The sequence below is a fragment of the Archocentrus centrarchus genome, chromosome 6 (genome assembly GCF_007364275.1).
Source record: "Archocentrus centrarchus isolate MPI-CPG fArcCen1 chromosome 6, fArcCen1, whole genome shotgun sequence".
Classification (NCBI taxonomy): Eukaryota; Metazoa; Chordata; class Actinopteri; order Cichliformes; family Cichlidae; genus Archocentrus; species Archocentrus centrarchus.
Window position 1 is genome coordinate 10,046,991 of NC_044351.1, and position 14,315 is coordinate 10,061,305.

The window sequence follows — 14,315 nt, forward strand, 5'->3', positions numbered from 1 at the left end:
GATACACTGTATTATGTTCACAGGGAGGCCAACACCTGCACAATGAATGCACGCATTCACGCAACAAAATATGCACAGTCCCAAATGTTGTCTTGTTGCAGCTGTCAATGCCACTTGTGCAATCGTGGACACACTGGAGAAAGAACAATGGAACTCTATTAAGCGGAAGCTCTCTCAATGAGCGCAGCGCTGCTTGAGGTGCTGTGCTGCCACTTCCATGTCTGCACCATAGGAAGCAGTGCATGGTTCCAACTAATCATATGGGCAATTAAACCAAAATGAGGTTCACTTGACCCATAAATGATGTGCTTACAGTGCACACCGACTCTCAGAGGGCCACTGGCCATGTCGTACGGGCCTCGTAATGTTTCAGAGATTATTTCTCTGTATTTTCACTTGGAGTCTGTAAGAAGGGAAACTTACTGTATCTAACTATCAGCACTGAACTCTTAAATCTGTGAATTTCCCCTTTGAAACTGTGACAGGAATATAGACATGTTTCTGAGGTTTTATAATTCATTGATCCCAGTTTTCAGATATTAGTGCTACAAACAAAAAAAAACAGTTCATGCAATTTATTTGTTCTATGAATTACAATTTTAAGAAAACTGCTGCTGTCTTTTCTCTATTTCACTCCTTGAAGCGTGACATCCTAAATGAAACAAAGCAGTTCGTGCAACAAGCGGTCTGAGCATGTCTCAAGGCAAAAATCACTGTTGCTGCTCTGATCAAATAAAATAAAAAATAAAATCCTGCCTTTCCCCTAAGCTCCATACACCTGGCAATTTAACCATAAAGAGGGTGTAATTTTTTTTATTCACAAAGACATTTAGAATCATTCTACCGCATAGAAATTAAATGATGATTGGTGGGCGGACAAAGCACAGGACTTTTGGAGGTCGACATTTGCATCCAGCAACTCTTATGTGGTTGGGTTTACACTGCTAAAACACTTGGTTAAGTTGAGGGAAGGTTAATGTTTCCTTATTATGTCAGTAGAAGAAAAAAGGATTGAAGTTATGCACGTGGGTGGGCAAACTGCTACAGAATATGTTAAAAAAAAAAAAAAAAAAAACGTGTAACAAGGGAAGGGGATGTTTGCATGAGTGAAAACCCTTTGTGTTCCCTTCATGAAATACCTAGGTGAACATTACAGAAGCTTAAGTGACAACACACATTCTCTCCCAAGTCGCTGTTAACATGAAATATTGCTAAAGTAAAAGGTGGGAGTGAGATAGAGGATGGTAGGGGCAAGCGCCAGCACATATGTCTAAACCTCACCCCTCTGCTCACTACCCTTAGGAGATTACATTATGGTGCTCACCATTGTCCCACTTCTTCAAGACAAAGCCTGTTCCACTGTGCAAACAGCGCGCCTTGGAAAGACTGTAAAAACAAGAGGTGAATGTCAAAGGCAAAAGTGAATAGGATCTCTCCCTTCTTTTGTCAAGCTGGTGAGGTATGCACAAACAAATCGCTGCGTGACAGAGAAGAAAGGAGGGCCTTGTGAAGGAAGGAGCTGGAAAAAGTTGGAGCGTCTTCGCATGAAAAGGCCAAAAGCGTGAGAAGTTGCCTGCCTGACTTCTGGGCCTATAGAAAACTCCATACGCAAGCATTTGGATGAAAGACCCTCAGAATACACAAGGCATTACTCTGAAGACATAACACAAGGCCTGGAATGGTGACCTATGGATGCCAAGAACATAGAGACTGCAAAATGGTTCTATGTCCAAAAGAAGAAAAAATAATAGTACAAAATAACATATTCATCAAGCAGCATGTTAATTTATCCCAAAATGATATCAGATGTATGAAGACAAGCCAGTCTTTGCAAAGCTTCCAATGTCCCGGCCTAAAGTCAACCTTGTCACGACCCAAACAAGGCTTTAACTGTCAGGGGCAATTAATGAGGGCGACCTCAGCTCCTTCTAATTTACAAGGCCAACGCCAGCCTGTAATTAATTGCTGCGTGCATAAATGTAAATGAGTCCGCTGGGGAAGGAGAGGGAGAAAAAAAAAAGGGCTGTCAGGCCAATATTCCAGTGGGGAGCAATCTGCTAGAGAGGGAAATGATTTAGAGGACAGCACACAAATCTGCTGCTCCGTAAAACACGAAGAAGCTGGATGCGAGGAGAGACTTGTTGAGATGGAGGAGGTGGTCTTCAGGATTGGTAGAAAAAACAGCAGGAATAACTGTGGTGGCAATAAATATCAACTGTTTTATTCCAGTCTTCTTCTCTCCATATGTCTGCTTTCATGAGAGAAATCAACCATACAGTTTATCTCATCTACCAGAACCCCCCCACCCCCAATCTCACACTGCTCCCATGTGTTACATTGTGGTGAAATGTTGAATAAATTAATGCACTCATTTCATTTTATAGAAACCTAAAACATGATGGGGGGTGATATTTTTGTCCCTTTTAATTAGCAGGTCTTTTTTAGCCCAAAAAATGCAATGAAAAAAATTATGGGTTAACACATCTACACCTATTTGTATTTGGCTGCACTGTCCCCAGAACATCTTGTGGGCAGCAGGAGGACCTTTAGAGGTAGAACTCAAGCAACTGATATATGCTCTGCCAAACCATTATGTGGACACGTAACTGTCATGTTCCATCAGACTGGTTGAATATTTCATTCTCTTCATGCCACGACTCCCTCCATCATCACCGTCACCCTGTTAGATGTTATTCTCCAGGGGGAAAAAAAAGAATGGTGGAGCGTGGTCACAAAGTGCATGTAAAATCAAAGAGAGGCAGCCAGAGGAAATATGTAATCATTTATCAAAACTACAGCAGCAGACACCTGTTAACTTCTTTTGTTTGCACCATAAACAGTTACAGAAACCATTGTCCTGTCAAACATACACAAGTGTGAGGAAATACAAACATTAGAGCCACAACGCAGTGTGGAGACACTTAAAGACACGAGCGTACACACTGACGTGGCGTGCCCCGCAGCAGCTACAGTAACGTCTTTACGATATAAGCTCCTTTTCACTGCAGTGCTTAACAAAGGCAAATGAGATTTTTCCTATAGCAGGCCTCCAGCAATAACAGCTGACATCACAGGCCAGTCTATGTATGTTTCCCATATTTAACGGGGAGACACAGCGTAAGCTCCTCGAGAATGAGACCAAACAGCTCGCTGAGGCAGCATGTTTCCCTCTTGCAGTGGCAGGAACCATCAACTTGAAAGACTGTGGCAAAAGGCCATTTCATTTGGTTACACACCGGCTGTGAGCCAAAACAAATGAACTACTTCTAACAATAGCACTGCGATTCACCTGACCAGTTGTTTCCAGTGTTTAAGCATTTTTGATTGACAAATTGTTTTGTTTTTTTAATTCAAGTTCCTCAAAATGTTCCATTCCTGTTAGAGCACCCCCACGCCCCCCCACCCCCACGCCCACCCCCAATTTTTTTGTTACACAAGATACTGAACAGGTGAGGCCCACAAAGTGCCTTTAATTCCCCTGTGATGGCTCACACCAGAGTAAACACACACATGGCTACTAACACCGGTCACCGGTGCTGCATATTTTGTATTTTGTGTGTGAAACCCACTGGCGTAAATGTCAGCAGGTCACGATACCGCTGTCCACCCAGCCATCTAAAGTGTGTTGGCCTGTGCGGAGGAAACCTGACACCTGGCTCAGTCAGCTCGATACCCGAGCCAGTGCCGCTCCTCTGCATCTCGTCATCACCGAACACCACACACCCCATTTCTGCTAATCCAACAGTATGCACAGATCATAGCATGCCATATACAAACAGCCATGAGCCAGCACAGCTTGTCAGAAGCATGTCATTAATAAATACACACGTAAAAAAAGGGATGATCCTTATGTGTGTATCTTTCAAAGTGGTACTTCTCTATTCTGAGACACACAGTTGATATCCGGCGTCCCTCATTCTGGTTGGCTCTCTTTTTTCTTTACTGTTGCTTCTATCTCGCCACTTTGAGCCCAAACAGTCACCGCCATCCCATGATGACAACAACTCGATTAAAGACTTCTTTAGGGCTTGGAAACCATGGCAACGCCCTGTGTAGACAAGCTGGCTGACGACCAATTGGATTTGGACCTCGGCTCAGTGGGTGGGACCATGTTATCCTGGGCCTCGCTACTTTACCACAGCATCATTTCAGAGGCCTCGCACCCCGAACCCTGCTTCCACGCCCCATTACTCCAAACCACTGCGAGTGGTAAAAGTGGAGGTTACCCAGCCTGCATTTAGAGCAGAGTGACGCTTCTACAGATGGGAGGAGCAGGAAAGAAACAAATCATAAAAGCAATGTAAACATGAACCCAGAGTGCAGCCTCGCCAGGCTTGTTTGCAGCTGCTTTTTGGGGTATTTTTGTTCAAACGTTAAAGAGATTATTAATCTCTCAAGCTGTGTAAGGTGACCGGGTGAGAGCGATACAGTGAGCTCAGCTATGCAAATAACTACAGATTCCTGAAAAGTTGTTAAGTGTGCAGACATAATTAGCAATTAGCAATCACTGTGAACAGCACTGAGGTCAAATGATGAGTGGAACAGATCAGGCCTGGAGATTATTGGAGTCACCAGAAATGTAGACTCAGATTTCATATCTAATAACTCATGACCACATAAGCATGACGTGGAAATGACACCTCGGTGGAATCTATTAAGCATAAATGGATATTTAAAGGGGCATTCTGCTATTTTTACATCAGTTCTGTGATGTGAGTGTTAGCCAGGGTTTAATAAGGATACACTACTGAGATGCACTACTGGAAATATTGTTTCCAGTATTTTTGGAACTTGACCCCAAATCACTGACTTAAGGTCAACATACCTGAGCTTCTGTTGCTTCACTTGAGACTATTCCCACAACTTTCTCCATTATAGAAATGACCCAGTTATTTTAAATAGTACTTATGCAAGTCTTTTTTTTTTCTTCCATTCTTATATTCAATCAAATCAAGATAGGTGTCTGCAAGCATAACATTGTTTCCAATCCATCCATAGTTTATTATAGTAAACTGAATTATTTGCTGGACTAAGGAAAGCAGCTAAGTTGTGACAACACTCTCTGCATGTTTTATGCCCACAGATGCACATGTGAATACGCATGTGTGTTGGCACTGTCCTAGCCAAAGTACGCATGCACAGTAGCATGTGGTTCTATTTTGTCACTATGAGCATCATTTGCCACTTTCAGCGGTTCCATCAAAATGATCTCAGAAAGGTTCACGGACGGCACAAGAGCACTTTTCCCTTGCCACAAACACTTCAGCACATTTCTTTTTTGTTACCATCCTTGGACAGACAAATTCACAAAGCAAGTTCAATGAGAAACCCGCCGTGTTGTACCAGAGTGGCTCTGGAAGCAATCTGTATTCAAAATCAGCAGGTTTAAAAAAAAACAAAACAGGAAAAAAAAAAAAAAATTGTGATTAAATGCAGAGCACCTGGGAGCAATTTGTGCAACATCAACAGACAGGCTTATCATCAAAAGGTAGTGCAAATAAGTCTTTTGTTTGTTTTAAACCGTAGGGGTGCCAGAAGGGCGGGGCCTGAAAATGCAGAAACAGCACGCTTAGCTGTTATGCACAAAAGATGAGTAAATACATATTCAACACTTTCATTCCAATTCTCAAAACTTTCAGCAATTGTATTGTCTAGAAATGAAACCCTAACCACCACTGGTTTTGAAGCAGCATAAAACAACCCGGGAGGTGTTTGCCAGTGACACTCACTTTCCTCCATTCAGTCCTTGCACTATTAAGTACAATGCACCCATGAGTGATTTGTTGTTGAAGATGTGCATAATCATTTATGTAAAGTGATTCTTGAGCAACGTTCCTGTTAAGTTAGAAAAATGAATTGCAGATAAATTAACATTTGAGAGTTTGGATCTTCCATGGAGGGAATTTTCTTAATCCGTGCACAGAAAAATAACGGAGGACAAACATAAGAACATCAATCATACACCGAACAACTTCACTCTGCAGAGCTTTCATATCACAATCCACAACATCTATAACAAACACCAACACACATACCATGACCCTAGTATAGACGATGGCAAAAAAACTCTGCTTCCCACCAATCATAGCATCCTCGTGTCGTGACAAAATAGAGCTCCAGCCAGCTGAGTTGTTTTGTATGGCGCGGTTTTTGGTTTACTGAAAGGAGGAAGGAGGTTTTTCTTGTCATTTTTAACACAAAACTTGTGCCACTCTGTGGATCATTGCATATCATTTTTCATGCCTTTCAGTCCGTACACCTTTAGTTTGGATGTGTTAAATGTAGCCCAAAAGGGAAGGAGAGAAAGAGGTAGACTGAGAGAAAAAGTGGGACCGGCAAAAGCAAAGAGGGTGGAACAGGAAGGACCGAAAACCTCCTGGAATTGAAAAACATGCTTGTATGCGATTTCCTTTTTCTGTAAAATCATCAGGAGCAGTGTAATTGCCAAGCATCTGCTTGTTCCTGGTGCTTCTGCTGCTCCAGTCCAAGGCCACGACTGCTGACTGATAGATAAAGAGCCACTGGAGCACTTGTGCAGTCACCTGGTGGCCCTCTAGTCTTATTAGACATTCAAAAAGCTTGCGATCTGATAGACCTGACCAAAAAAGGCTGATCACAATCCTCTAATTTACCGCAGTGAGTTAACATACTTCACTGGATATTTTCACTGATCCATTTTTTTATTTAACATTTAATTTTGGCACCAGTTGAGGAAAAAGAGAGTTTGAATCATGTCTTTTTCACAATGAGTCAGCCTCTTTAAAGAAACAATAAAGTCACAGTGAGGGGGTTTACATAAGCAGCAATGAATAATAACTTGTGAGAAAAATCTTTTTTTGCATGCACCACAACAGAATCTAAAAAAAGGTTGTTTTGTTTTTTTTTCCCATATGCTACATGTTCCTGTGGAGAAACATGGCATTTGACACTGATTATTCAGATTAAGAGAGTTTGTCACCCATGAGTTTTGGCCATCTGACTGTTTTCTTTGTTTCATTCTTTGACCCTTTTTTTTTTTTTTTTTTTGCCCTTTTGATTTTGGCATTTACTGATTTGTAATGTCACTGAGTTCTTTTTTTTTGTTTGTTTGTTTGTTTCTTTTCCGCAAAACTAATAACATAATTCTGGGAAAGACGTTTAGTCCATGTGCCTTTCTTCCCTTTTTGCCCCATTCAAAAGGAAACATTTGTTACATTGCAGCCCTCAGATCAATGTCAAAATGTTTACTGCGTGTTTCAGATACTAGAATTTAATTTGTAATTTGTAGCATTTTATGTGACTACATGCAGAGTAAACTAATCCCACTTTTCTTTTACATATTTGTCTCTATAAGGCAATCAGAATGACAGTTGCTTCACTTACAGTCACATAAATAAGCCTTCACTGAGTAAAAGTGTTTCCGCATTAAGGTAAAATACCACCCTCCACTGCTTCTCATGTGGATATACCATACGCTGGATTTGTTCAGTGATTTATGTTACTTCAATAATTTAGTTCTTACATTTCCAAAAAAAAAAAAAAAGATTTTTTGCAGCGTAGAGAAAAGGCAGCTCTCTGTTTTGTGTCAGTGGTGATGGTAAGTTTTTCCACTTGAGAAAAAGCGAGAGCAGCGAGAACGATGCTGCCGTTTGCCATGCCAAGTTGTTCAAATCTCAAAAGAAAACAGAAAAAAGGCTAAATTACAAATGACTTTTGTTTTAGAAGATCAAAGCATATGAATACAGTAAGAGGTTTAAGGTGGATTGAAGCCACCTTTTGTTGTTTTTTTCCCTCTCTAGGCAGAAGGCCTAGTCTGTGACTGTGTTAACAGTGCTGCAGTCATTTGTCAAAGCTCTTTGTAAACCACGTATTTATAAATCATACTCAACCCTCTGCATGTCTATAACAGCTTTTGTTTATGTTGCAGTCATCAAAGGTTATAAAGAATAAAGAAAGAACAGGCAGGGAGAAAAAAAGCTGAGGAAGGTGGTGAATGTCACAAACTTGAGCTGCTCTGTGCATCAAGACACCCTAAAATATGTGCTGGTGTGAACTTGAGAGATACCATAACGCTGAACAAAGACTGCATACTGCATGTAAAGGTGTGAAATGAAGAGGAAGGAGGGGATCGTGCGTCCCGTGTGCATGTTTTGTGTAGAGGGGATTGTCATTAGAGTGTGTGTCAGGTAAGCTCTCATTTTGAGCTTTGAAATTGGATGGTTGGGAGCAGGTGCTGGAGAATCTGCAGGCAGAAAGAAAAGGTTACCACGAGACCACCGGAAGAGAGGAGAGAGGAAAATGAAAATGGCACCCCGTTATTCTCTGCTCAGGGGAAAAATTAAGAAGCTGTTTCCAAGGTTATATTACGGGGGGGGGGGGGGGGGATCCATAGAGCACGATGCCCACATTCACACACTCACAATAAAGGTACATACATGCATGCACGCAGTCACAAATATAGAAATCCATGACAAGGACACATTATAAAAAACATAAAATGCTTTTATAGTATACACACCTAACTGTGCACAAGGACATGCGTGAGTGACCCATACACACACTGGCATGGTGCGCGTTCATGTGCAAAAACACAATATAATCAGTGAAAATACACATGAGCACAATTAGTCACACATTTGCCCGATTTCTTTGTGGACAATCACAAGAACATAAAAGATGTGATAGTCCACAAACAAGCACACACACACACACATACTGTACATGCACTGTGTGCACAAACACACCTAAGCTTCCACTTTGGTTGTGAAACTTATGGGCATCTGCCAGCATGTTTCAAGTGCTCATTCTCTGAGGCCCCAACCTTTCTTTTTCAGCAGCAACGCTGCAATTTGGGTGTGCCGTTGGGCCAGAGATAAGTATAGGCTGACTAATATGCACTTAGGACTCAGGGAGAAATACTTACAGCTAAATGTTTAATTTGTGTTTGTACAACACATGTCCAATTTGGGGGCTGGTTGTCTTTTCAAGAGCCCAAAAACAAATAATTAGGACTCTCCAGATTGGCCACAGGCTTAAAATTGTGAAGCGACGGATCTCTGATGAAGGTGACTGACATCCTCCAAAAAAACAACATATGGAAACACTTAAATCTGCTACACTATGGTCAGATGTTAGATAGATGTTATGCTCAATATGCAGGGTAACTAAAACAACAGCGATGTCAAGGAGGGTTAACATTATGGTACATTTAAAAACTCCAATCAAATCAGGTTTCTTTTGCACACCAGACTGCAGTGAGCGCCCGATTGATGCCGAAATTTGCAGCATTCTCACTCCCTTTCCATCGATCTCTGTGTTTCTACCAACTGTAAGAGCTCTTCATCTTTTGCCCCTCCAACTGTGCCCTCTGTCTGCCACTAAAGAGTCTCTCTGCATCACACCACAGCAAAAGGCCTCCCGGTATCCAAAAAGTATATGTGGCACTAAATGAATGTGTGAGCACACAGCTAGATTTATAAGCAAGAGGGTTTTGAATGTTTCACAATGTGACAAAGAAAAATAAATGTAAACTCATATTTTAAAAACAGGATTTAGCTCATGTAATGATATTTTTTTTAAATACAGTATTTATGCTGAGAGAGATGATCAGAAAATGCAAATGTCTATATCACTAGACCATCATATGATTAAATAAAATCATTAGAAAACAAGCCCAGAAATCCAAAAATGTTATATTTTATATTTTGTCTATTAAATCTGTAGAATTTATCAGACAAATGAAATTAAATAATAATCCCACTGTGTTATTTTGAATGTATTTTATATCGCAGGTGACGATTATTTCAGACTTGCTGGAGATGCGATGGACATTTCGAGCACGGCTCATTATTTTCATATTGATGACAGCGTCACACTGGAGCGCGCAGTGACCGGCCGCAGTATTCAGGCTTGTCCGCCTGTTGTCAGCGCAGATTCCCACAGAAGAACAGGGAGAGAGAGAGAGAGAGAGAGAGAGAGAGAGAGAGAGAGAGAGGGGAAAAAAATAAAAGCTGCAGGTCTCCGTCAGACAGCGGAGAAAGCGCAGCCATGCAGTCCTGAACAATGTGCTGAATTGGCAGCCTATATATAAGTCTGCCATTTGGACACTCTAATGCCACTTTACCTTATGAGGGAACTTCAACCCGCAGCACCTGCTCAAAACAAAATACCATAGGAGAGCGACTCCAGCGACCCCCCCCTGCTCGGACTGTTGCAGACAGACACTCTCACTTACAAGAGAGTTTGGGGGGGAGGGAGGGAGGGGTGGCGGCTATAAATTGTTCTGCCGGAGCCCAAACAATTAAACAACTTGTTGGAAATTGTCATTTACTGCGCGTGGGTAGGCCCAAACTGGCAACTTGAGGATCTGTCAAGCCGGGCAATTATAACTGAATAGAGGAGCGGTTTGATGTGCAAACAAAAATGGGATGCGTGAAACAATTAAAGCTGATACTGGGAAATTGCGCATTATCGCTACAACTCCCATAACAACAAGGGATTAAAATGTAGTGGTTTCATTTAATTGGTACTGGGTGAAACCGTTAACCGGACACTCTGCTTCCTCTCCAGTGGTTTATTTAACTCGTTTTGTCATGCATGTGATCTCTCCCCTCTTTCTCTGAATGTTTCTCTAAAAGCTTCTTATCTGCTGGCGAGCAGAGGCTTATCTCGGAGGTGTAGTGTGTCTCTAAATATGGGGAACACCCTGAAGTGACTTTATCAGTCGGTGCCCGCCGTTGTCGTGCGCCTTGTCCTCTTGTACCCCCTGTCACATCCTCACCGTGAACTCGGGGCAAACTTTCACGCAGGACACAGATCCCGCTGATTGCCCGAGAAGCGGGCTCTTCACTCGGGATTAGAAACTGCCCCCTCTCCGCGTGGCTCAAGTTCACACACCCGCAATTAACTTCGCTCATAACCAGTGCCGTCACTCCATCAGGCTGTCAAGTGAAACTGAAACTCATGTTATCGCCCAGAAAGTTAAGATGCACTGTGCAAAAAGCCACGTAAAGAAAAAGATGAAGGGGGAAAAGGAGACTTACGGGCTAATTTCTTATCTCCTCGGCCGTCCCGGGACGCTGTCCTGTTTCACTCCGGTATTGTCTCAACGGATTCGCGTTAGGGCTCCAGGTCTATTTTAATTTATGACTCACGCATTCTTCTAGGATCAGTCGCCGTGACCTCAGAACAACTTGGGCCCTGAGGACGCCACTCTCTACCCAAGTTTTCTCCCCTCCGTGGTCTATTTTTTTTTCTGTTGTATTCCAGTGCAAGTGGGGAAATGCAGGACACCACCACAATCTTGGCTGCGGGCTGAACTGTACACTGTGGAGGTGCAGCGAGTCCGCGAACGCGCCTGAGGACCACAGAGGTCCGGCAGTACGCGACGCGTTCACGATGACAGACAGAGGGCCACCGCTGTGGTCGGAGAGGAAACTGCTAAAACTACAAGCCCACATACTCCGTTGGACCGAAATGATGGGACGACTTTAAGAGCAGATTTATTTCTTTACAGTTTTATAAAATTGTGCTTTAAAATTCAAGTTCGGGGCTCTTGAGAGTTTTTTCTTTTTTTCTTTCTTTTTTTTTTTTTTTTTACTTTTATGCAAAGTTTTTGAACTCTTGAACTTTTTCTAAATGTCTTTTAATGAGCTCTAAGCCTATAGAACAATTTTCTGGTGCTACAGAACCGCTAATCCATTTCTGTTAATAGTGCATGACAGGGATGTAGTGGAGGGTGAAGTTTAGCCTCTGCTTTTCTTGCCCAATCGCATCCTTTATGTCTGAAATTAACCTTGAATTTGGACTGTACAAACAAGAAGAAAGAGATGGAAATGCGCTGGCAAATATTTGCAAATGAGATTTTTATACATGTTACTGTATTTTTTTAATAAGAGGATTTTATAGATAAATGTATTGTTGTGAATTTGTTTTTAGGACCCTTTCTTTTTTTTGTTAAACTTACTTAAATGTGTATGTTCGGTTTGAAGCTATCTTCACAAGCACGTGATTTTGCTGTGGCTGTTATAAATGTAATGGCCTTATTATTACAAGTGAAAAATGACCAAAACATTTAATAATTTGCAGCTATATCATAATGCAAATAATGTGAAAATAACCACAGCCGATGGGCATGATAATGCTTATTATTGGTTCATTATAAATCGATTTCAATAAGTTTTGTGACTGGATCTAAATTTAAGTGATTTATGATGAAAATAAATTACTCTAAAGAACATTTTTCTGTAACAGCCGCAACACAAAACTTTTCTAAAACGATTTCCCGTGAGTTAGTTTTTCAGGTGATGCGAGATCTAATCACAGTCCTCCTGCAGGTTTAAGTACAGTGATGCAGCCCGAATCTGCTGCTGTCATCGCTGTTTGTTATGGAGCAGAGATAAGCGGAGTGCGCACGGACTTTTCAAAACAACCAGCCCCGGTGGACACGCCGGATGACGGTCCCGGTGCTCCACATTGATGCAACAAGACGTCTCTTACCTGGATTCAATCGTTCAGCATTCGCTGCGTATTTCTTGCAAACTTGACGACTCTTCTGGGCGATGATAACAGAGTTTCGGTGGTGAGAAAAAAAAAAAAACAGGAGTCAGTTCAAACAGCTTTCAAATCCCGTGCGTAAAGTCACCATCGCTGGAGCTCATCGGGGACTTTGGTAACTCCTCTGTTTGCGCTCCGCCGAGTTGCAGAAAGTACAACAAAACACTGCGGCGTCTTTGTCAGAAGTTACACTGAGCCAGACGAGCGGTCATTCGGAGGATTTTAAAAAGTATTTTCGATTATTTCCCGGCCGGCACTGTGTGGCAGTTAAGTGAGAGTGCGGGGCACTGTCGGGTGAAGAGGCAGAGGCAGGATAACCCCTCCTCTCACTCCCTCTGGCGCTCTCTCTCTCTTTTCCTCTCACTCACTTGGCTATTTATCCGTCTCTGACCGCCTCTGTCACTTTCTTTGTTTATGTTTGATGAAATGTAAACCATTCCATATTTTCTTTTTCACTCCTGTACGTTTTTTTTTTTTTTTTTGTAACTTTTCATGTCATCTGTTTCTAGCCGTCTCCCTCGCGGTGTTTGCAGCCTTTGAGCGCACGCGTGTGCATGCGCGCACTAGGCTACCGGTCTCCTACTCCTGATGACCTGCTCGATTAAAAATGGAATAAAACTGTGTTCCGATTTATTTGAGTACACTTTGATTGTATTTTTCTTGCAAACTTTTTAGTGTCAGAAGTCACCCAGAACTAAAAATACAGCCAATGAGCAGGCTAAGCTGTTTTATATTGATTTTTTAAAAATGAGTTGGTGGACAGTTTCATCAAATAAATGCTAAACAACTGGCTCAACATTTTTTTTGAGTATATATATATATATATATATATATATATATATATATATATATATATATATATATATATATATATATATATATATATATATTCAATTTGACCATCAAAATGTGCATGTTTAATCATTTTGAATATTTCGCTTCTCTTTTTCAAAAAAAAACACAAAAATTCACAGATTATGAGGTCTGTAAATTTGTGAACCTGGATCCGGCCTCTTCTTCATTTCACCCAAGAAAAATAAACAATTAATTTTATTGAAATTAATGCATGGCAGGGTGGGACTCCCATGCCCAGCAGACAAAGCGTCTTCAACCCATTTACAAGAACAAGCTTCTTGTTTAATATGTTGATGATTGTGATTTGCAGAAATGAAGTGTGAGGTCCTGTCAGAGGTGTGAGCGCCTCTGGGCTCATTCTTTATAATATTTACTCTCACGCCACCTTTTGGCGGTTTTAGTGTAGGTCGCCCATCCTTAGGTTAACTTTTACACTAAACGTGCCCGCACAACGACGGCTTTGGAAATAGTTCCATGTAATTACATGACAATATAAAAGGTCTTTCAAACTGTGATTTAACTTTGCTTCAAGTGGAAATTACTAGAACCTGCTCAGATATAATACATAAACTACAGATTTAAAAGGCTATTGATTATTATTATGATCTACTATCTTATCTATCTATTTATTTATTAGTTTAGCCTTTTTATTGCATATCTTGGCCTTCAGCTGGCAATCACAAAATGACCTGCATGTGTATTTATCTTAGATTTGATTCAAGAACATTTCCTTTGGCCCTTTTTGAGAAAGGACAGCCAGAATTAGCCCAGAAAGCCTGAGTTTTTAGGCTAAAATATAAGGTTTAGAACAAAGAAGCACTGTCTGTGAATATATATATACACACACCATCCAATGTATGTATTTATGCTACAGCTGCCCTAAATGAAAAGTACTGTTAATTAAAAAAAAAAATCATTTTATGTTT

At 41.2% G+C, this 14,315-nt stretch overlaps 1 protein-coding gene across 3 annotated transcripts in view; it reads right to left on the minus strand.

Moving 5' to 3' along the window:
* The window catches only part of LOC115781701 (transcription factor SOX-6-like), a 101,893-nt gene extending 89,077 nt beyond the window's left edge, over nucleotides 1-12,816 (minus strand). For 2 of the 3 annotated variants that reach the window (XM_030731513.1, XM_030731510.1), the window contains exon 1: nucleotides 11,022-11,980. The gene's annotated coding sequence lies outside the window, so the exon portion shown is untranslated. Of the gene's footprint in view, nucleotides 1-11,021; nucleotides 11,981-12,477 lie in introns of those variants that run through there. The other variant, XM_030731512.1, reaches the window with a different exon arrangement.
* Nucleotides 12,817-14,315: the final 1,499 nt, after the last annotated feature.